The sequence below is a fragment of the Mesoplodon mirus genome (genome assembly GCF_964341445.2).
Source record: "Mesoplodon mirus genome assembly, chromosome: 16".
Taxonomy (NCBI): Eukaryota; Metazoa; Chordata; class Mammalia; order Artiodactyla; family Ziphiidae; genus Mesoplodon; species Mesoplodon mirus.
In genome coordinates, this window is record NC_138992.1 from 11,902,799 (window position 1) to 11,926,479 (window position 23,681).

The 23,681-nt window shown below is 39.8% G+C and overlaps 1 long non-coding RNA gene across 20 annotated transcripts in view; it reads right to left on the reverse strand.

Moving 5' to 3' along the window:
- Positions 1-2,013: 2,013 nt before the first annotated feature.
- Positions 2,014-23,681, reverse strand: part of LOC309792220 — a 365,358-nt gene continuing 343,690 nt past the window's right edge. For 12 of the 20 annotated variants that reach the window (XR_014291624.1, XR_014291625.1, XR_014291626.1 and 9 more), the window contains 2 exons: positions 21,350-23,680; positions 12,168-15,235 (listed from right to left, as the gene is read on the reverse strand). This is a non-coding gene — a long non-coding RNA (uncharacterized lncRNA). Of the gene's footprint in view, positions 2,590-8,612; positions 8,752-12,167; positions 15,236-21,349; position 23,681 lie in introns of those variants that run through there. The other 8 variants (XR_014291623.1, XR_014291622.1, XR_014291630.1 and 5 more) reach the window with 8 other exon arrangements.

The following is a 23,681-nucleotide window of genomic DNA, read 5'->3' on the forward strand; positions in this document are numbered from 1 at the left end:
GAGAGGGAAAAATCTGAATGTCTTTTCTATCATGAATATATATATATATATATATATATACATATTTTTTTAAACTTTTTATTTTATATTGGAATATAGTTGATTAACAATGTTGTGTTAGTTTCAGGTGTACAACAAAGTGATTCAGTTATACATATACATGTATCTATTCTTTTACAAGTTCTTTTCCCAATTAGGATTTTTGGTTTTTTTTTTAAGAGCCTTTGGCTTGTCTCAGCAGCTGAAGATGCTGTGAAAGTTTCTGCTTTACTCCACAGTCCGTGGACTCAACCTCCGAGCTGTTGATTTGGGCAATAACAGTCAAAGGTGCTAAAGAACTGCCAAGAACAGAGTGCTTAACTCGGTCTGGTGTTTCTAAGTTTGAAATGGAAGATGGGAGGGTTTCTGGGTATTTCAAGAAGAAAGGGACTTAATACAGGGAATTAAAAGTTGTGGGATGGGTTAGAGTCATGTCGGTAGGGAAATCTTCAAGGGCTGGAATCCAGGAAGCTGCTACCCCTGCAATCCAGGAAGTAGTGCTGAAGTGGTGAATTCTCAAGAAAATGAGTGGGAGGAAGCCACTGGCAACATCCCACATGTAATGACACCTACTCTTTGACAGCTGCTGCAGCAAATAAGAACTTCTCCTTCTCCTCGGCCTTCAAAACACCATACCAGCACCTCTCCTTAGCAGAATCTAACCCTAACCCCTGCCGCCAAAATTCTAGGGAATGTGCTTCCAGGCTAGCTTCTCCCATGCAGAGGAGAATGTAGAAGGAATCAGGGAACAAGATGGGGTTGATATTAAATAACCCAGCTTTGGGGAGATTTAGGAAGACTTCCTAGAGAATACAGTACCAGAGACCGGGTTTTGAAAGACCAAGGTTGGCCAAGGCCTGGCCTTGGTCAATGATTCACCAAAGGAGTTTCCCTTTCTAGGCTGCAAGAGCCTGAATTAGGGAAGTACCATCTTCCCAAGAAGTGCTCATCTTTTGCAACCAAAAGAATAGGTAGCTATAAATAGCCTGAGTTTCTCACCATTCTGTGTTCAAAATGGATAACTGCAAACAACTTTTCCTTCTAGAGAAAGAGATTGAGGAATGATAGTTACTGAGTCAAACAGCAATACCTTCCTCATTGGAAATGTAAGTGGGGAAGGATTTCTCTCAGAACATGTTTCATAGGCAGTTTGGAGTTGTGTCAAGAGAAAGAAACTGCCAACTACAGTGGCCGTCAGGGCAAGGCACAGAGTGAGATCCTAGCCTCTCCACCTTGACCTTGTCCTCTGTCTCCCTGGTAGCCCCCTCCTAACCTTCCCAGAGACACATCAGAACTCTCCAGATCACCAGCCCACTGACTTCTCATCTTTCCTTCAAAGTCTAGATTGACAGAAATATTGCACTGCTGGGAAGGTAAAGGTATGCATCAATTAAACACCTACACTTTCTCTTGCCACATTAGATGCTTTATGTACCTAATGTGTTGAAATCCTCTAAGGGACCTCTGAGATAAACCTATTGCCCCCACTTTCCAGATGAGGAAGCAAAGATCAAGAAAGGTAAAAATAATATTTCTGAGGTCACACACCCACTGCTCTCCTCCAGAGAAAATAGTGAGACCCTCATTCTTCTAGTATAAGTGAATCCTGAACTCCATGGAGTGTTCCTGGGTCACACGGAGGTTGAAACATCCTTACAGCTTTGCAAGACTATGGAGAAGCTTGAGCTCATCCCTTGTCACTTCCCCTCCTTCCCCCTTCATCCCAGGAAAACGTGGGACAGTCAGATCTCAACATTGTCAGTGATATTAGCCACAGTAGGGTTCCACTTCCACCCTAACCTCTCTCTGTATCAGTTTCCCAAAGACACGAAAAAAAGAGAGGGCTCCTTTGAGACCAGAGCCCATGTAGATATTCAAAATTTCATGTCAAATTCGTCTCAGGGAATTTAATTTTTTGTTAGCTTCTTTAGCTTCTACTGTTTCTTTATTAATCAAGTAAATACTTATCTGAGTTAGAAAAAATAGAAAATACATGTACACCTAAAGAAAACTAAAATCTATAAACACATTACAAGGATGAAATTCATAGGTCCTCTGTAAGACAATGAGTTCAGCACTTTATTTTTCTTTTCCACACACCATCTCATGTACCTCCCAGTCTTTTTTAATAATTCTTTGAAGTTTTGGGATCCAGCTCATAGTTATGACACTATTATTTTATATATTATAAGCATTCTGTATCCTGAATGAATTTCAGGCTTTAATTCCTTTTTATAACCATAACGGTGACATTGAAGTTTATCTCTTCTTTAATTGTTATCAGTGCTCTCTGTGAGTCCTTCTATATGGTGACCATCTAATTCTGAGCTCTTGTGTTTCATTACTTAGTTTGCAAATGTGTCTTAAAGAAGTTTTTCAAGGAGGGACTGCAGATAATGTATTTTGTCTCCTTTGCATATCCAGTGATATCATCCCGTTCACTGCACACGTGAATGTTCACTGGAACATATATGGAACATTCCTGGATCACATCCTTTTCTTCTTGAAACTCTACAGATGCTACCAAATTATCTTCTGTCATTTAGTGTGCTGGAAAGGAGAAGAGGAAGGCTAGATTAATTTTTATTAATATGAAACAACCCCATTGCTTCACCTCTGCATATTTACGGGATTTTGTATTTATCTCAGGAGGCTAATCCTCTCACCAGGCTACATAGATTTGAGGCTCTTATTTTGGGGTTTTCTTGAATCAGGGCTACTTGTTCCTGCCTCCCATGAGCCTTCTGTGCCTTTAGCTCAGCAATGCTAACTGGTGTCACACAGCTCTACATTTTCTGGCCAACATTTCTGAAATCTCACTTATTGTTACTCTCGTCCTTTCAACCCTTTGTCTCCTTTTCCCTAAATTCTGAGGGACTTTCTCAGATATGTCCTCCACACCCGTGGTAAACCTTCACACAGCAGGAAATAGCGATACTGCCTATTGAGCACATATATTTTTCTTTCTTTCTCCCATCTTGATTCCTCCATCTAATTGCTTTGCCTTTTTCACCCTCTAGATTTTTCCTCCAGACATTCTGCTTCCATTTCAGAGAGACCTTCGTGCAGTTTGTGGGAGTACCATACAGTTTTCTGAAATGACCATCTGGATTCTGTGATAAATTGTTCTCAGTATTTCTCTACCTTTTTCCTCCCGCCCACCTTTTTGGGGGGCAAGATTTTTCATTGCCCCCTTCTTTGTATTGATAATGATATTGTTTGTTTTACTCCTCCTTGGACAGGACAAGGTTGGTTTTTCACTGTTTGTTAAAGCCAGGAAGAGTGACTTGCTCCATGCATGCCCTAAGGGTCAAATTCTCTTCTCCAATTCACAATTTATGCTCACAGATTTCAGGCCACTCCTTGCTTAATAGCTGGTTCTCCCCTGGGATGCCGTGCATTGAATATGCTTCCTTCTTGCTCAGATCTCAGCCCAGCCTCTGGTTCTCAGAGACAATGCAGGATGGGACCAGCCCAGCCCCTGCCAGGCAGAAGCCGCCCGAGACTTCATGCCTTGGCAGCTACTTCACGGCTTTGGCAGGGTCACTTGCCTCCCCACACTACTTCAGTCTCTCCCTATTTTCTGTTCAGGCTTTCCTGTGATTCCCAGCATCTGGCTGGACTGGGGGAAATGGGAGAAGAGGGGGAGATAATACTATTTTCGAGGACAACTCCTGAGAAGGGGAATTTTTTCATGAAGGAAAGCAAGAGCGTGCCATATGCTGGAGTTGAGGTGGCTGATCCTCAGTCCAGATCCATCTACCCCACAATTACTGTGAACCGTTCTAGCTTCTGTCATCAGGCTGTACATTCAGTCTTAGCGTTCCATCTCATCTACGTTTTTGTTTTTTTTTGTTTTTTGTTTTTTTTCGGTACGCGGGTCTCTCACTGTTGTCGCCTCTCCTGTTGCAGAGCACAGGCTCCGGACGTGCAGGCTCAGCGGCCATGGCTCACAGGCCCAGCCGCTCTGCGGCATGTGGGATCTTCCCGTACTGGGGCACGAACCCGTGTCCCCTGCATCGGCAGGTGGACTCGCAACCACTGCACCACCAGGGAAGCCCTCATCTACGGTTTTAACAAGAAGAGCTGAACAGCTTAGCTTCCGGGCCCACCAGACAGCTACCATTTTGAACCGGAAGTCAGCAGGTAGTTTACTTCAAACTTTTTCAATTTCCAAGCAGCTATTAATTCAAAGGGTCAGAAATATGTATAAGCCCAAAATTGAAGTCCATGGTGGCCTGTCCTTGTCTCCTCTACACAGTCTGGGTGAAAACTTGGTAGAGCAAGAGAAAAAAGGTGACAAAGTTTTAGTTCAGTTTGGATTAGTTTATTTTATTTTGTAAATTTTCTTCACAGAATCTTTCAAACTGCAAGTTTAGTTTTCACTCAACATCTCAGCCTCTGCAGGCTGTCCCAGTGGAGGGCTCTCCACTACTCTGCTGAGTGCCCCAGGCCGGGTCTGTGAAGTCCCATTTCTCATAGCAAGTCATACAGTCTACAGAAGCTCTTTCTCACTTAGAGGCCCGCATGCTTCTTCCTGAGCAAGGTGGCTGAACTGGAGCCCCAGAGCCAGGGTCTGTTCTTAGAGAAGGGGGATGGAGTTCCTGGTTACCTGCTGTATAAAAAAGCATCTTTAGGAAAGACCTCATTGAAATCCTGACATCCAAGCCAAGCTTTGAGGAATCTAAGGCGAAGCCATGAGGTTATCCGGGAAAGAGGGTTCTAGGCAGGGAGAACCACTGCTGGGAGCTTCTTAAGGAAGATGTGGGCCTGGCACACTTGAAGCTCAGCAAGGAAGCTAGTGTGGCTTAAGCCAAGGGAGCCAAGGGTTGGGATGGTGGTACCAGGGGGCATCATGCTGACGGCCCAGTAAAAACTGGAGGACTATGGCTTTGAGTGAGTGAGATGGGAGCCTTGGGAGGATTTTGAGCAGGGGCATAACACGATATGACAAATAACACTAAACAAGAGTTATCACACTTGCGATGAAAATAAAATACTGGTGAGGCACAGAGGACTCAACAGAAACAGCAAGAGCCACCGGGGACCAGCTTTTTCTGTGGCTTCATGCTGAGAGGGTGGGATGAACAGGAGACACATCTAAATGGCCGGTGGAAGGCCCCAGAACAGGATACTTTGTGGGACCCTAGAAGAAAACCCATGTTGGGTCAACCAGAAGCTTCAGCTAAGCTCTCACCCCATGCCCTGTATCCTCAGATTCCAGAAGAGTGTTCAGAAAGAAACATTCAGCCTGATTAATTTAACTAAAAGTAACAAGGCAAGACCACCTGATCAAAGATGAAGCCAAAAAGGAACAATAGTGTCTTTCCACATTGGATCAGAGCAAAGAGAAGATCTGGGCAGAGCTCTCCATGTTAAGCGTGAGAAAAAAGGGAGGAAAATGGCATTTCAACTATGCAAGCATTCTAGAACACAAAAGGGGAAAAAAAGACAATCTGCAAAAGAACAATAAAAAACTCAGTATGGAGTCATTTATACAAGACTCAAAAACAAGATGATGAAGCAATATGCTGGGTTGAAAAGGCAGATTACCAGGTTAAGGAAACAATTGCAGGTCAAAGCATCATCCTTACAGATCAAACAAATAAATGTAAACCAGTGGAGAACAGACTAGGCACAACTAAAAATTCAAACAATGACAAAAAGAAAAGGCTTTAACACCTCACAGTGAATGCAAAGGAAAAAGATAAATGAACAAATCAGTTACAGATGATGATAAATAAAGACTTCAAAGTTGGCCCACATACGGGGCCTCCCTGGTGGCGCAGTGGTTGAGAGTCTGCCTGCCGATGCAGGGGATATGGGTTCGTGCCCCGGTCCGGGAGGATCCCATATGCCGCGGAGCGGCTGGGCCCGTGAGCCATGGCCGCTGAGCCTGCGCATCCGGAGCCTGTGCTCCACAACGGGAGAGGCCACAACAGTGAGAGGCCCGCGTACTGCAAAAAAAAAAAAAAAAAAAAAAAAAAAAGTTGGCCCACATAAAGAATCATTTATATTTCTTAAGGAGAGCAACCAACAAATGGGAGAGTGTTTCAGAGATGTCATTTCATATATATTTGTGATACTAGAAAAATACTAAATCTGCAAATCATAAGGAATTAATATATTAGAAAAAAACAGTACAATTGACAAGGAGGCACTGAACTTAGCCTGATCAACATTATCTATAGAGGAAGACTTTATCCAGACAGATAAAAAGGGAGTGAGGTGGGATCCAGCTGGCCTCAGACTTCACCACAGCAACATTCTTCGAGAAGAAATCAGATTTATGTCCCAAAGCCCTGACTAAAGGAAAATGGAACTCAAGAATATTAAAACTGAAGACATTCTGAAACATGAAAGAACTCAGAAGCTATATGAGCCCTCTTGCAAAATATACTGGAAGACTAATCCAATCGCAAGATGAATTTATTAAAACACACACATACACACACCTCTAGAGTGAAGAAGTTATAGTTCAAAGAACTAGCTATGGGGATCACATTCATTTAAATAAGGTTAAACAACAGCACAACAGCAAAATGTTTGATTTCTGAACACAATGTGCTATCAATCATTTTAAGTTTAAAATTGTAGAAAGGAGGTGGGAGAAAGTATCAGAGGATGAATCACGTATCATTTTTTATTTTATTGAAGTATAATTGATGTACAATATTATAGAAGTTACAAGCATATAATATAGTGATTCATAATTTTTAAAGGTTATACTCCATTTATGGTTACTAGAAAATATTAGCTATATTCCCTGTGTTGTACAACATATCCTTGAAGCTTATTTTATACATAATAGTTTGTACCTTTTAATTCATTACCCCTCTATTGCCCCACCCCTTTCCCTCTCCCCACTGATAACCACTAGTTTGTTCTCAATATCTGTGAGCCTGCTTCCTTTTTGTTATATTCACTAGTTTGTTGTATTTTTTAGATTCTACATATAAGTGATATTATACAGTATTTGTCTTTCTCTGTCTGACTTTTCACTTAGCATAATGCCCTCCAAGTCCATCCATGTTGCTGCAAATGGCAAAATTTCATTATTTTTTATTGCTGAGTAGTATTCCATTGTGTGTGTGTGTGTGTGTTTGTGTGTCTGTGTGTGAATGCATATCTCACATCTTCTTTATCCATTCATCTGTTATGGACACTTGGGTTGCTTCCATTTCTTGGCAATTGTAAATAGTGCTGCTGTGAACATTGGGGTACATGCATCTTTTTGAATTAGCATTTTTGGTTTTTTTCAGATATATACTCAGGAGTGGAATTGCCGGGTCATATGCTAGTTCTATTTTTAATGGGAGAAAATATTTGCAAATAATATGACTGATAAGGGGTTACTGTCCAAAATACATAAACAGCTCGTACAACTCAACATCAAAAAAACAAACAACCTGATCAAAAAATGGGCAGAAGACTTGAATAGACACTTTTCCAAAGAGGGAATGCAGATGGCCAAGAGGCACATGAAAAAATGCTCAACATCAATAATCATCAGGAAAATGCAAATAGAAACCACAATAAAATGTCACCTCACACCTGTCAAATGGCTATTATCAAAATGAATACAAATAGCAAATGTTGGTGAGACTGTGGAGAAAAGGAAACCCTCGTACACTGTTAGTGGGAGTGTAAATTAGTGCAGCCACTGTGGAAAACAGTGTGAAGGTTTCTCAAAAAACACTTTGTCTTTTATAGTAGGAGGTTATTTTTAATTAGTAGAGCCTGAAAAATTGGAAGATGTATATTAAAAGAGAAAAATGAAACATTTGATTTCATCAAGTTTTTACTTAACCCTACTTAGAGAGATATTTGAGGAAATACTATCGCTGGCAGTGGAAAAAGAAAGAAACATGATCTAAATTTCAGCAGTTTCTTCAGTTTCACTTCAGTTCATTTTTCTTTAGTTACAATCAAGTGTAATTACATAATGTTTTTATTTTAAAAAGCATTATGATCTCTAACTAGTTAGCTAGCTTTTTATCTACCTAACTAGCCTTCCATTCTTCCAACCCACCCATATATGCACAGGGATGTTTGGAATGATGTCCACCAGAGTTAATGTTGGTTATTTCTTGCTGGTGGAATTCTGAAGTGATTTGCTGATTTCTTCTTCATACTTAAAAAAATATTCTTTAAAATTATTTTATTATGAGCATTTATCATTTAATAAGAAATACAGTTGTGATGTTTTAAAATACATATGTTGGGAATTCCCTGGCAATCCAGTGGTTAGGACTCTGTGCTTCCACTTCAGGGGCACGGGACTAAGATCCTGCATGCTGCAAGGTGAGGCCAAAAAATATTATAATAATAAAATAAATATGTTTACTTAAGTCTTATATAGTAACAAATCAATATTTGATGGTGTTCTGAAATCAGAATTATTATTCAAGAGTAGTTGGTGTATTGAGGGTTCGCTATATGCTGAGCACACTGTAAATGGGCCTCATATAGACAATGCTATTATTTTTAAACCTCACAACTTCACGAGCATGTTCCCATGTTAAAGATGAGGAAACTAAATCTCATATATGTTAAGTGATGGCATCACTCACTTCCAATCAGCTGAGAAGGATTTCAAATCCATGTTCTGAATTCCAAGTCCATTCATTCCTTTATCAATTTTGTACAGAGGCCCCACTCTGTCCCACATATTACATATGCTCCACTATGGCACAATTCCTAGACTTCTTCCTGAGGACAAAGTTAAGCATTTCCTCTTTAGACAGTTAAAGTGTATAAGAAAGGTTTTACAAAAGAAAGATTCAGAGACCCTGATTCATAAACCATCCTGAAATGGTACCCTCTATTTAGCTTGCCTTTTATCTTCTCTTTGGAGATGATATCATGAGTGATTTTACATATACCTTGCAGAGTTATTTTATTTAAAATATAAAATATACTGAAATTGGGACCAGGGTGTTTGTGTATGATTCTTTCAGGTGCACGTGGATGCCTTGCGTACTTTCTATATGTGGCTATATTTCACAATTTAAAATATAAAGAATTTTACAGACTGTTAGCAAGGTTTATCAGCTTGTTTCACTCAATAAATTAAATTTTGATCTGTGATAAACAGTAAAACATAGATGATCAACCATATTTAGATAAATGTCTATAGGATTGTGTATTATTTACCTATTGTGATATATACAAAATACCCCCCAAATTACTACTTTAAGCCAGCAAACATTTGTTTATCCCACGGCCGCTGGGTCAGGACACCAAGTACAGCTGAGCTGGCTGCCTCTGGCTCATTCTTTCTCACACACAAAGCCAGAATTAGTGAGTTGATGGGGCAGCCATCATCAAGCTTAACAGGAGAGGAGTTGCTTCAAAACACCCATCTGGCTATTGGAAGGCCTCAGGTCTTTGCTGGCTATGGATCAGAGTCATCAGTTACTTAACCACACGGATTTCTCGATAGGTCTGCTCACAATACGCAGTTTGCTTCTCCCCAAATGAGCGATCTCAGAGAGAAAAAGAAAAGGAGATTCAATATGAAAGCTGCAGTCTTTTTATAATCTCATCTCAGAAGTTATGTTCAATTGCTTCTGCTTTATTTTATTCATTAGAAGTGATTCACTAAATCTAGGCCTCACTCAACAGGAGGGGAGTACACAGGTAGTGAATAGCTGGAGGTGGGGGTCAAGCTAGAGGCTGTTCACCATAGGCAGAGACAAAAAAGCCATGTACCAAAATGGTAGCAGTAGCTGCCTCTAGTAGTGGATCGGAACTATGGGTGTTCTTAATATTATTTTTATTGTTTGCCGTCTTTTCTAAATTATCAATGGTGCAGAGGTAGAAATGGTTGAAAACATGGGCTCTGTATTTAAATTCTGCTTCTGTCATTCACCACCCGGATAAGACAGAGCCTAACTAAGACTCAGTTTCCCCTGTGCCTACTTCTCATGTTCTTGTGCAGATCGATGTAATCTGTCTGTAAAGCACTCACAAGTAGCACATTTTAAGAGCTCATTAAATATGGGCATTTATCACTGATGAGTATATAATTTTTGAAATATGAAGAAGAAGGTGGGTAGAAGTTATAGTAATACAAAAAATTATTATCCCATTTATGCTTACACTTATTTTCATTAGCAGGGGAGGGATACGAACACATAAAATACAGGAAAAGTGAGAGCAAATAATATAAGCAAATGCTAAATTATGTAGATCAAACCACAAGTGAAGTCATTAAAAATAAAGGGAAAATGGAAGATGGAGCAATTGTGGAGAGGAATGCATTTCAGAAGAGGCAGGGCAGGCTGTGGAGAGGCTGATGGGCAGGATTAGAGGATCTGAAATTCTGGTCAGTTCCTCATTTACTGAGTGCCTCCTCCATGCCAGCCACTGAAGATGCAGCGCTGAATAAGGCAGAATGTCTTCAGAAAACTCACAGTCTAGAAGGCAAGGACATCAATAAGAGATCCTTTCAAAGTATTTGGTGACTTCAGAAAGAGAAATAAGCATTTAATCAACAGCTATTTATTGAGCAACTACTATGTGCAGGCATTATAGGAGATACCAAAACCCACTGCCCCCAAAGAGCTCATTGCATAGTTCAGGAGATGGACAATTAAACAGGCAATCTCAAGGCAATGTAACAAATGCTGAAATGAGTAGAGCATCCTTTTTTAAAGAGATTACATGACATGGAAGAGCAGAGGGGTGGTTTAGGGAGTCAAGGAAGGTCACGTATAAGCTGAGACTATGTTAGCCAAGCCGAGGGTTTAAAGAGAGAGTTCTAATTGAAGGAACATCTTAAGCGCAGGGTTCTGAGACAGCGCAGAGAAAGATGACATAACTGGGAGACAAAAGGCTGGCAGGCTTAGGCAGGTTAATAAAGGCCAGATTATGGAGTATTCAGAACTGCAGACAACAGAAAATAGAGCGCACGCTTAAAATTTGCAGAGAGCAATGACATCGTGGAGGCTCTATTTAAGGAGGAACTTGTGTTTCCCTCAGAGGAAGTGTGGATAAGTGGTGAGCTCAGCATCTGGAGAGGAGGTGACCTTGACCTCAGAGGTTCAATTCACCTGGAGTCTTCCTCTCAGGATGACTCCCTTAAATTCCAATGACATCTGATCTGGAAGTCCATTGTAACTCCTTCTAAGCTCTGCAGAACCACATGATGCTTGAAGAAACAAGTAGTCTCACGCGTCACAGACAGAGAATGAATGACATTCATTCATTCCGCAAAGAATGACAGAGAAGAGAGAGCTTTCAAAACAAATAAAAACACACCAGGACTCAGTTGGGGTCTTCGTGGAAGGCATATTCAATGGGAGACATGCCTGCAAAAGCAGAATAGAGCCAGAAACAGGATGGGAGAAGTTCTTAGTCGCCACCATAGTGGGACAACCATCTGATTTTACTATTCTGGAGCAGGGGGACTTTGGGCTAATCCCCTAATCTTTTTGACCCAAGTTTCATGTCTGTAAAAGATAATCACCTCTATTTCAAAGGACTGCTGGAGGGATAAAATGAGATTATCTCTATGAAAGAACGAAGAACAATCCAACGGTAAGGAAATTTTACTATTATTTTTAGATAGGGAAGAAAGTATAATTCTTTTTTTTTTTCTTCCCTCTTTTCTTTTGCGGTACACGGGCCTCTCACTGTTGTGGCCTCTCCCGTTGTGGAGCACAGGCTCAGCGGCCGTGGCTCACGGGCCCAGCCGCTCCGTGGCATGTGGGATCCTCTCGGACCGGGGCACGAACCCGTGTCCCCTGCATTGGCAGGCGGACTCTCAACCACTGCGCCACCAGGGAAGCCCAGAAAGTATAATTCTTAATGCTAGGACTCTGGAGTTTAAGGTTGGGTTCAAATCCCAGTCTTGCAATTACTAACTGTATGATCTTAGGCAAGTTCCTTAACTTCTCTGGGTCTCCAGTTGCTTGCTCACAAAATGGAGAAAATAATAGTAGCCACTTCCTAGGCGTGTTAAGAGACATTAACGATTAATTCATGTAAAATGCCACAACAATGTAGATGTATAATGAACTCTCAATAAATGTCAGCTAGTAATCGTAGTAGTAGTGGTTGTTATCGTTTCCGTACCAGTCGCGCCAGTTGTAAGAGTGTTCGTGGCAGCTGTACGCTTGGAGGCTATGACCCTGGTTTTTATGATACAGATGGGATAGAAAAATAACACATGAATGCACATGAGATTTAATTAGCACCCCAACATAAGTTCATGTATTTTGTGTTTTTCAAATCGAATAGCAAGGCTGCAGCGTTATTTCCAGACTAAATTTGAGGAAATAGACTTGAAGAAGTTACTTGAATTTCCTATGATCACACACCCAGAAAAGGCTATGCAAGGAGTTGGCCTCAAGTTTCCTGATGCTAAATTCAGTGTTCTTTCTGATAAGCTGAGCTGTCTTTCTTTGCTAGGTATGGCATGCTTTAAAAATAATAATTTCGAGGCATCTCAGCAGGTATTTCCTTTAGGTTGAGCTAAAATCAAACTGTACGGTATTAGCAAGTATTGCTGTTCTTTTTAAAAAGCTTTTGTCTTTTCTGGTATTGTCTTCCAGCTTTCTCCTCTAAGAAGAAATTTTCAATCAACCATTAGCTTATGTCACAAACATTTGTTCTTAAATGCACACATTCATTCTTGTAAGTGATTAAGGATGATGGGTATATAAATATATAAGTACATAGATGACAAGCCAACCATGTACATATGGTAATTTAATTTTGAGATGACTACCATGTTTATGCATTTCTATCAGGCTGCCTACTTTTGGTGAATGTGCAATTTCTTTCCCACAGTTTTATCACTCCCAGTATTTAAGTAAATATTCTAAGTGCAGGACTAGAGAAAACCATCTATGCCATCCAGATAATTTGCAGCTGGGAAAAATAAGCAATAGGGTTCTGTTGAGATTCTAAGTCTGGTAAGGTGTTGCTCCCCCCTTTACTAATGTTGTGTGTTCAGCAGGTGTCCAGTGGTTTGGAGTGTGCCACTACTCTATGACCACCCTGAACACACCTGATCTCATCTGGAATGTGCCCCTGAGTGAAATAGCACTGATCCCAGCTGGGAGTATAAGATTTAGGATGAAGTTCAATCATTTGACTGAAAATTCCCGAGAATATTTCAGACATTATCACAGATTACGTAATTTTAGAGTTACTTAAGTAGACAGAGAGGGTACAAAATCTAGCTAAGTGAGATTAACCATGGATAAAAGAAGAGGAAGCACACTCCAGAAAACAGGAACTGGATGAAAAAAAATAGGATGGTTCTGTAGAGGAACCAATAGGCAGTTTGGTGTTGCTGAGACAAAATGGCAGAGATGAGGCAGAAGTGGGCAAATGTCAGGTGGTAGAGGGTCCTGAATGCTACACAAAGGGACGTGGACTTTACCCTGAGGCCATGGAAGGTTTTAGGGAAGAAGTGGCGGAGCCCATGTGAATTTCAGGTCAATCACACCAGCGGAAATATGAAGAGGATTTGGCAGGATGGTGTCATGTCAACAGCAGGCTGGAACTCCCAGCATTCCTTGCTCTTCACTCACAGCTGAATGTGTTCTGAAGCTTTCTGAGCACCACCCTCCTCCCTCCACAGCAAGGAGGCTTGGAGAGTGATTCCGGGAAGTCAGGAACATTCTGGGTTGTCAAAGTCAAAACTGAAAAACCATTCCTGACCAAGAGCAAAGCTGAAATGTTATTAGGCTTCCTAGAGGCCAATGCTGAGGGACGGGAGCCCTTCAGAGATAGTGTGAAACCAGAATTGAGACTCTGGGTGGCCATTCACTTGCCTAGTGCTTTGTTGCATCCTTCAGGGTGTTGGCTAGAGCTGAGCTACTGCACAACTATGGGTTTTGCAAACCTGAGCTGTTAAGTTTCTTTCCTCAAGCTTCCTCTTCCCTGTACCTCATGCTGCAACTTCACCCTTCTATGAACCTCTGACATCTCAGGGTTTGAAGTAAAACTGAAAGTTCCAAAAGGACCACAAGAGACCTTTCCTCCCCAAACTTCTCCTGCCCAAGTATACCTTTTTCTTTTTACTGCATGTTTATTTCACAGATGTTGGGTTTACTCTGAGTCTGAACTTTGTAGTGAAAGGATGCGATGCTTGGAGTCCAGGCACTTGATTTTGATTCTGCTTCTGCAGCTTTCTGACCACCTGAACTGCCAATCCATTTAACACATTGAGTCCCAACTTTTCCATCTGCAAAATAGGAAATTAACTAGATGATGCCTGAGGGAGCTTTGAGCTCTCTAATATTCTGTGATTGTAAGAACATCCTGTTACCCATCATTGTCCTGGATGCTGAGGAAAAATAAAATGAAACAAGCCCCAAGCCCACCATCACCTTCATAATGTAGCCATGACACTGATAATAGGCAGATATGCAAATGATGTTGTAGGCAAATGCTTATGACATGGAAAATTCTTCAGCTCTATTGTCAAGTGAGAAAAAAAAGGCTACAAGGAAGTACAGTGTGATCTCATTTTTGTAAAATAAGTAAATACATAGAAAAAAATACCCAAAAGGTGATCTCACAGTCATCACTGGTCATGAAATGTTCTGTGTTTTTGTTCTTGTTTATTTTTATTTTATGATTTTTTTACAAAGAAGGTACATTATTTTTCCAATAATAAAATAAATCTTATAAAATAATAGGAGTATTCTCTGGAGAACCATGGATCTATTGACCATTCTTATGAGGAATTAATGAAGACTTTCCAGATGGCATGACATTTATTCTAGAATGTGATGGTCAAATAAGAGTAATTCATTTCTCAGCAACCCCTCCATCCATCCATTGTCCCTTTCTTTTCTCCTGAGTACATGATATGGTTTCTCATGAATAAGCATTGACCTCCCCCTCTAAAGTATACACTACTTGAAAGCAAAAGACAATTCTCCTGGTTCTCCAGTATCCTCTCTGAATAAATACCAAGCATTTGTCCCCCAGAATATACAGAGTAAATAAACTTGCACTTACGATGCGGATTTTGTTGAAGGCAGAGATGTTGATTTATACTCTGCTCATGCTTGTGCAAAAATCCTCCATCTCTGGTTTCTCAGTGGTTGGTGCACCAGTTTCCCGAATCTAAGGTCATGAGTTTACTTCCTGCGTCACTTAGCTTCACTGTCTTCTTCTGTGGCTTGGACCAAAATCCCAACAACATGTGGCAGTCACTGCACTGGGAAAGCTGAGTAGAGACAGAAAAATAAACCAGCAAAGTACAAGGGACCTAAGATGTGAATGGATGGTTCTATCCTATGAGGTGTCATGGAGTTATTGGGGTAGAGCAGAGGTAGAAGGAATGGAGGGAAGAGAAATTAGGGAAAACCCCACTTCTTAGACCTAGGCTAAAACAAGGTGAAATCAATCTTGAGAAAAGAGCAGTTGTCTGCTGCACTGCATCTCTTTAAATACCATCTATCTACATGCCAGCAATGCCCAAATTTATGTCTCTAGCCCAGACCTAGCTCCCAAACTCCAGATTAAAATTCAGCTCTCTAGTTGATATGTCCACTTGGATACCAAACCAACCTCTCAAACTCAACATGTCCTAAAACAAATTCCTGATCTTTCCTATCCAAGCTTAGGCTATTTGCTGCTTCCCCATCTCAGAAGATGGCAATCAGCTTTCCAGTTGCTTAGGTGAAAATCTAGGAATAAAATACAGATGGCCAAAAAGCACATGAAAAGATGCTCAACATCACTAATTATTAGAGAAATGCAAATGAAAAATACAACCAGGTATCAGCTCACACTGGTCAGAATGGCCATCATCAAAAAATCTACAAACGATAAATGCTGGAGAGGGTGTGGAGAAAAGGGAACCCTCCTACACTGTCGGTCGGAATGTAAATTGATACAGCCACTATGGAGAACAGTATGGAGGTTCCTTAAAAAACTAAAAATAGAGCTACCATATGAACTAGCAACCCCACTCCTGGGCATATATCCGGAGAAAACCATAATTCAAAAAACACGTGCACCCCAATGTTCGCTGCAGCACTATTTACAATAGCTAGGACATGGAAGCAACTCAAATGTCCATTGACAGAGGAATGGATAAAGATGATGTGGTACGTATATACAATGGAATATTACTCAGCCATAAAAAAGAATGAAATAATACCATTCGCAGCAACATGGATGGACCTAGAGATTGTCATACTAAGTGAAGTAAGTCAGACAGAGAAAGATAAAAATCATATGATATTGCTTATATGTGAAATCTAAAGAAAGAAAAAAATGGTACAAATGAACTTATTTGCAAAACAGAAATAGAGTCACGGATGTAGAAAACAAACTTGTGGTTACCAGGAGGGACAGTGGGGGGGGGGAGGGATAAACTGGGAGATTGGGATTGACACATAGACACTACTATATAAAGGTTAGATAACTGATAAGGACCTACTGTATAGCACAGGGAACTCTTCTCAATACTCCATAATGACCTATATGGGAAAAGAATCTTAAAAAGAGTGGATATATGTATATGAATAACTGATTCACTTTGCTGTACACCTGAAACTAAGACAACATTGTAAATCAAGTATACTCCAATAAAAATTGTTTTAAATAAAATAAAATCCAGGAATAGGAATTATCTGTGCTTTCTCTCATACCCCACATTTGTCAGGAAATACTCTTGGCTCTATCTTCAGAAAATATTAAAATTCAGCCATTTCTCACCAACCCACCACTACCACTCTGGTCCAAGCGACCAGTATCTTTCACCTGCATTACTGTAATAACCTCCTGACTTTTCCCCTCCTGCCTTAACCCCCTATGGTCTATTCTAAGCACAGCAGCCAAAGTGATCCTCTTAAGACACACATTATTTTATGCCTTTCATGCCCTGCTCAAAATATTGCACTGGCTCTCCATTTCACTCAAATAAAAGTCAAAGTGTTTTGTAGACAATGGGTCTGCAGACCCGATGTGATATAGTTCCCATTAGTTCTCTTGCCTCATTTCAACCACTCAGCTTTTACCACATGGCTCTCCTTCCCACTCCTACACAATCACCCACTGCTTACTATTCATGGTTGTTTGTGTACATCTTATCTAACTGTTGAGTAATAGGAATAGCTAATCTTTGAAATCTCATATTTGTGTAGCAGTTAACAAATTACTTCCATATATAATATTTCATGAAATCCTCACAATAGTGCTGTAAACTAAGTGTTCCTTTTCCCTTTTTACAGGTAATCAATTTGAGGCTCAGAGAGGTTAAGCAACTCACCAAGCTTCACATGGTTAGTAATTAGTACACTTGTATTCAAATATAGGTCTGTTTGACCCTAATGGGTGAAAAGAAGACTTAATTGATTCCTCTTAGATTAAGGTCCTTTACTTAATAAGTTTATTTAATCTCCTTAATCTATCATCTTCTCTCCTTCCATTAGGCCCTACTCCATTATGAAAGGTGTCTTGTACGTAGCAAATGATCATAAAATGTTGATAAGCATCATTGTTGTCCTCCTCCTCATCATCCTCATCCTTACATTACAAACTCTATCTTTTGAGTCCTTGCTTCAGTCCTCATGGGTCATGTTCTTTTTATTTCTTCATTCATGAACTAAAGAAAGAGACTTGTGGAGAGCAAGGATGGATAAATTCGGTAGGCAATAATTGTCTGTGTTTCTTTTTCTTCTTTCTACAAATTGCTACCTATTTGTTCCCACTGTCTGTGACCATTCCCAAAGAGATGCTTGGTTCATTGAGTTCCTACCTAATTCCCTTCCCACCAGCAATGCAGTTATTCAACTTGCCAATTGTCTGTGTCCAAGTGGCCTCACAGTTCCCATTTGTAAAAGTCAATATGGTCTAACTCATCATTATTCCCTAAATGGTTCACTTATATCCTGGGATATAATTCCTTTTCTTCCTTTTCAGAAAGTGGTCAAAGCTTGTTCAGTTATCTAGTCAACAAGTATTTGTTTAGCAACTAACATAGCCCAACCTCTGATTTAGGAATTGGGAATAGACAAAGAGATAGGACCTTGGCCTTCTGATGGTATAACAATGGACAAAGATAGGAACTGAGGTAATTTTAATCTGTACCTAGGATATAAATATCTGAGATTTACCTAGGAGATCAATCTCCATTTTACAGATTTTAAAACTGAATCCCAATTTTTAAAAACAGTTTTCATTTTTTTATACTAATTATTTTTATCCCAACAGGTTTTAAGTTTTTAAAAGATCATGTACCCATTTTTTAAAATACTATTTTTAAGTGATTTTGATGGTTCACAGTTTTCTTAATTGAAGATGCCAGTTAAGGCTCTAATTAGCATGAGGCTGTGTTGCTACACTAAATTGATTTCATTCCAGCAAAATTAGAAAAACTTGACATTTTGCTGAGCCTGTGCATTACTAATAAGTTTAAATATATTTTTTCTATTATAATCACCACAATTTGTGTGTGTGTGGATTCCTGGGGATTCAGGGAGAACAGTTTAAGAAAATCTGCTAAGATAGGAGAATAATGATGCCAGCATCAAGACCAGGGCCCAAAGTCTTGTTGTCTACCCATATTTCTCCATTGATCATTCATTCAACAACCATTCCTTGAGCCCCAGCTGTGCTCTGGTTTCTCTGATATGTACTGTGATACAAAGAGCTACAGAAGCTCTCAGATAAGAAGGAGGCTGAGAATTGTAGGCTTGTGAGCAGTGAACCATTCAAAGAAGTCAGACTAAGTGGAGGAGTAGTGAACAGAAGTTTGGAAGAGGTATGAAGGGATCTGGTTTAAAGAATTTAACTCTATTTCTGCTTTGTTTCAGACCTTTTCTCTTTTGTTGTGTTTCTCCTTTTAATTATTGTTCAAAATTCTTTATACCAGCATGTCATAGTTTATTCAACTTGCCCCCATCATTAGATATTTGAAATTTTTACACTGTTAAAAATAATATGTATGGCCTTCATTTATTCCATAAACACTTACTGAGCATCTACTAAATGTACGACACAATCCTCCCGTATGGGGTTAGGAAGTTGATTCAGGCAGACATTCTGCTTGCAATAAGTTTTCAGCCTAGTAGAATATAGCTAGATCATTAGGTAGATCTACTCATGCCATAAGAGGAATTGCACGAGTGCTGTAAGAGATGCCCAGTTACACTTCTAGAACAAATGATTCTATAATTCAGGGTCAGTGAATTATAAAAGGCAGGAAGATTAAATTAGAATAGTTAAGGCAAATCATTCAATATCTTGAGCTCCAAGTTAGAGAGCCTGTGCTACTTTTAGAGATCAGTGGGTTGCCATCCATTAAGGCATCATAGAATAATGGTTAAAAGAGCACAGATCCAACAATAAAACATTTAAATAAATCATGATATGTACAAATAAAGGAACACCTTGAAGCCATTAAAATAAGTGGTAGAAGAATAACTAGTGGCTTGAAAAGGATTTATAATACTATCTGCATAGAAAAGCCAAATTATAAAGCAATATATCCAGTATGATCCCAATTTTGTATCAGAAACAAAATATAGAAAAAAGCTGGAAAGACAAGCTCAGCAATTTCTTCCTGGTTATTTCAGAGTATAGGGATTATGAGGGACTTCATTTTCTTCTCTGTGTTTTGCTTTCTTTTTTCCATTTTTTCAACTGAGCACTTAATACACCCCTAATTGTTCAGTATTTGGATTGTTTCCAATTTCCATTATTGGAAGTAATGGTTTGCTGAACATCCTTGTGCATAAATATTTGTATGCGTACCTGTCCATTCATGTTAAGTGGAATTTGGGATCATGAGGTATGACCACAGGACACGTTAGTGTGGTATGTAAAGTTTTAACTTAAAAAATAAAAAATACATGGACTCTGGAGCCCGACTCCCTATGTTTGAATGTGAACTCCACTGCTTCCTAGACTGTAACCTCCAGCAAGTTACATTAGTTTTCTGTGCTGTATTTCACTCTTTTTAAAATGAGGATATTAACTGTACCCTCCTCATGGGGTTCTTGGGAAGATTAGAGGCATTAATTCCTATAAGGGCTTACAGCAGTGCCCGGCATATGGTGAGTGCTTAATAAATGTTAGAAATCATGGATTTTTATTGTTGATAATACAATAACAAGTTTTCTTATTTTGTTTTTCCCTGGTGCTTTTTTTTGGTGGGGGTGAGTTCATTTAATCTTTTCTATTAGGACAGTATCTCATACCTGCCAATTAATCTTTTACTCTCATAATTTCTTCCTATAACCTCTTTAGAAAATGCTTTTTAAGGATAATCCCCAGGTCACAGCATACAAACCACTTGTTTTTCTGCTCTGGATATGAAAACTTATATTTTAAATATCCTTTCAACTATCCAAACACTAGTCACAACATATTTTGGCATGGAAGTTAGGTAGGATGTAGTTCTACAATGTCAAAATCAATTTTGAAAGAACACTGGGCTCCCTAAAGGATTTCAAGCTTCACTTTTCAAGGGAATATTACAGCTCGAACAAGCATTTGTTCCCAACATTTCCCTCTGGGGCCTTACTGAGATATCAGATGAAAGCAAGAGAAGGGGTCTTTTTTACAATATAACTTCTCTGAATTTCAATTTTCTATCTGTAGAAATGAGGCATAGAATCAGCTGATTTCCAAGTTCCTCTTGGTCCAACATTATAACTTGCTTTTCCTTCTTTTGTCATTTCCTTCCAGACTTGGCTCAGAATTAGGAATGAATTAAATATTACAGCAGAATTCCCCTTAGCGCTTGGAGAGTGAGGGTGAAAATTCCTGGGCTAATATTTTCTTCCCTAACACACAACCCATATTTACAAGAACCTATTAGGCGTCAGATACTGTTATGTGGTGGAGACACATTATGCACAAAATAGAAACTGTTGAAGTCCTTTGAAGTTTACCATAGCTCAGACAGTTAAGCAAGGGATGACAATTAAATTTGATAGGTGCTCTAACTTCGAGGATAGCCAGCTTTGAGATGCTGTGATTTTAAAGCTGGACCAACAGGAGAGAAGATTCTAATTGTACCGATGTGTCAGTTTCTTCAGTCAACCCTCCTTGGCCCTTCTCAAAATCTTTAGTCCAGACTAAGGAGATGTTCCTCCTCAGGGCTCCCACGGCACCTGTGCTTACTGCCATCTGATCCTTTAATACATTGCTTTGAAAAGTTCTGTGGATCTGTGTCTACCCCGATAGTCTGCAAGGATGTCAAGAAGTAAGACGATTTTAATTTCATTTCATTCCTCCACCTACTTTAGCATATAGCACAGTTCTTGATGCCTAGTTGGGGACCAGAAAATGTTTGTTGACAAGAATTAAGAAGTAATCCACTTACCATTTGAGAAAAGCTGTGATAGGTGGTGGGGCTCAGGATCTAATTAGAGTCTGATCAGTCCAGGAGTCAAGGTCCATCTCTGGCCAACATAATACCATCTTACATAGAAAATGTCCACATAAAGGTAATTCTTTGATTATTTTCATTCTCATGTACAGTTTTCTTTTACTGCTCATGTATCTGTAATTCCCATGTTTAAAAGGCCATCTGGGAGCATGACATTAGCAAAGCTCTATGATTTCTCTGCAAGAGGTGAACACATGTACACACAAGAATAACTTGACATTTCTCTGGCTTTTTCTGTTCAATATTGGGGTCTTATCAGCAAGTGGTCCCTAACTCTCATTTCAGGGTGCACGTTTCTAATAAACTCAATACAAGTCCAAAATTAACAAAAGTATTTTAATACAGCTCTAAAGTGTTGGCACCACGGTGCTGATTGTCTAAAAGTGGACAAGCAGCATTCTGATGAAGTTCTGGGGTACCCCTGCCAGGCAACCTCTTTTGCCAGCTTGAATCAGAAGAAAAACTTTCTGAGTGTACAGCTGGCTTGTGGTCTGGGGATCTGTGGGTGACTTATCAGCTAACACCTTTTCTTCCTCCGCTACCTGGCCCTGATCCATCTTTTCTCCTTTTATTTCTTCAGCTCCTCTTGCTCTTCATAAGCTAAGTCTCTTTGTTCTCTCTGAAAGCCCAGCTCTCTTGCACCTCCTTGGCTTTGCATGGAATGAACTTCTGGCATCAACACTCTTTCACTTTCCAAACCATCTTCACTTATTCAAATCTTTCTCGTTTCCAAGGTCCAAATCACATAGCAAATGCTCCAAAATGTCTTTTCTGATTGCTCCAGCTTAATATAGCCTTTCCCTCCTCTGAGCTTTATATGGAACCCTCTATTTATATATATTCTTCTTATAACTTCCTGCCTGGTGTTCTGGGAATTCATGGACTGGCCTTATCTTCCCTGCTAGCTGCAGGCTCACTGAAGGATGATTCATTGCTGTATATTCCCAGCACCCAGTACATAGCGGATGCTCCACACGTTTGAGCCTGTAGCGTGGATTGGTACGCCCACTCCTGGATTTCTCATTCTTCAAAATAATAGACGAAACTGGTGTTTGAAAGGAGTGAGGGAAAACTGAGAGACTTGGTGGCTATAGAACTTCCTCAGATTGCATCCTTTGTTCTCTCTGGTCTGCACTCAAGGTAGGCTGATTCTTGGAGGGAAAGCATTCAATTCCAAGGAAACAGTGTGAAAGAAGGCAAAAAGATGTGAGGAAGCATTGACCCCTGTAAACTGTGGAGTGACTTGAATGCCGAGTCCACAGTGGAAAAGGAAATGTAACTGGAAAGGTAGAGAAATCTTCAGATGGAGAGCTACCCAAGGATGTTAAGCATGTGTGCTTCTGAAAGATGACCCTGAATGTGGTTTGATTAAAGACTAGGAAGGGGCAGGGCGACCAGCTAAGAGAAAGTTCATTGCGATTCACTGACTATACAATTTCTTTTGATTTACCCTGGGGTCGAAGAAAAAGAAATGGTAAATTTGGAGAGCATGCAAACACCTTTTTTACAATGAAAAAGACTTGCAAAAAACAAATGAGCTAATTGTACATGGAAGCCTTCCAAAAACCAAGGCAACACACAAATGTAAGATATGCATTTCCCCAGGCTGAGAGAAGAAGACCGCTTCAAATTAAGCTCTGTTTCCAGGCACATCATATTTATTCATTTTATTTGCACAGTGATTTACACCTATTTTTATTTGAAACATCCATTGTTCCCCAGAAAATGAGGAGGACAGGGGTACTACGGAAGCTGGCTGAGCTAAGAGAGGGGAGCAAAGCACAGACCATTAAATTCAAAAATGTATTTTAAACTAACACAACATTGTAAATCAACTATACTCCAATAAAAATTTTTTAATGTATTTTAAAGTAAAAAAATCCAAAACATACTTTTTTCTTTTTTCAACTCTTCACACTCATGTGTCTTTGGGTAAATTTTGGTTCATTTCCGTCCTGGGATTAATGGCCGAATTCAAAGTAAATGACTAGTGTTCACTGAAAAAGGTATTTCCCTTCATCTTAGTTCCTTTTTTCTTCTGTTTTGGATATTCTGCTTTCTTGTGGCTGCCATTTTGAGAGTTCTAAAAATAATATGTAAAGAGAGATGATAAGTGGAGAGAAATTCGAGGGGAGGAAGGAACCCAGAGTCGGTTACCTTGAATTGTGCCTTTCTTCCCTCTTCACTGGGCAGAGCGCTTGATGAAGAGCCACAGGACCGACATTTTGTCCAGGGTCTTTTATGAATTCTCTAAAGTCCATTTTCC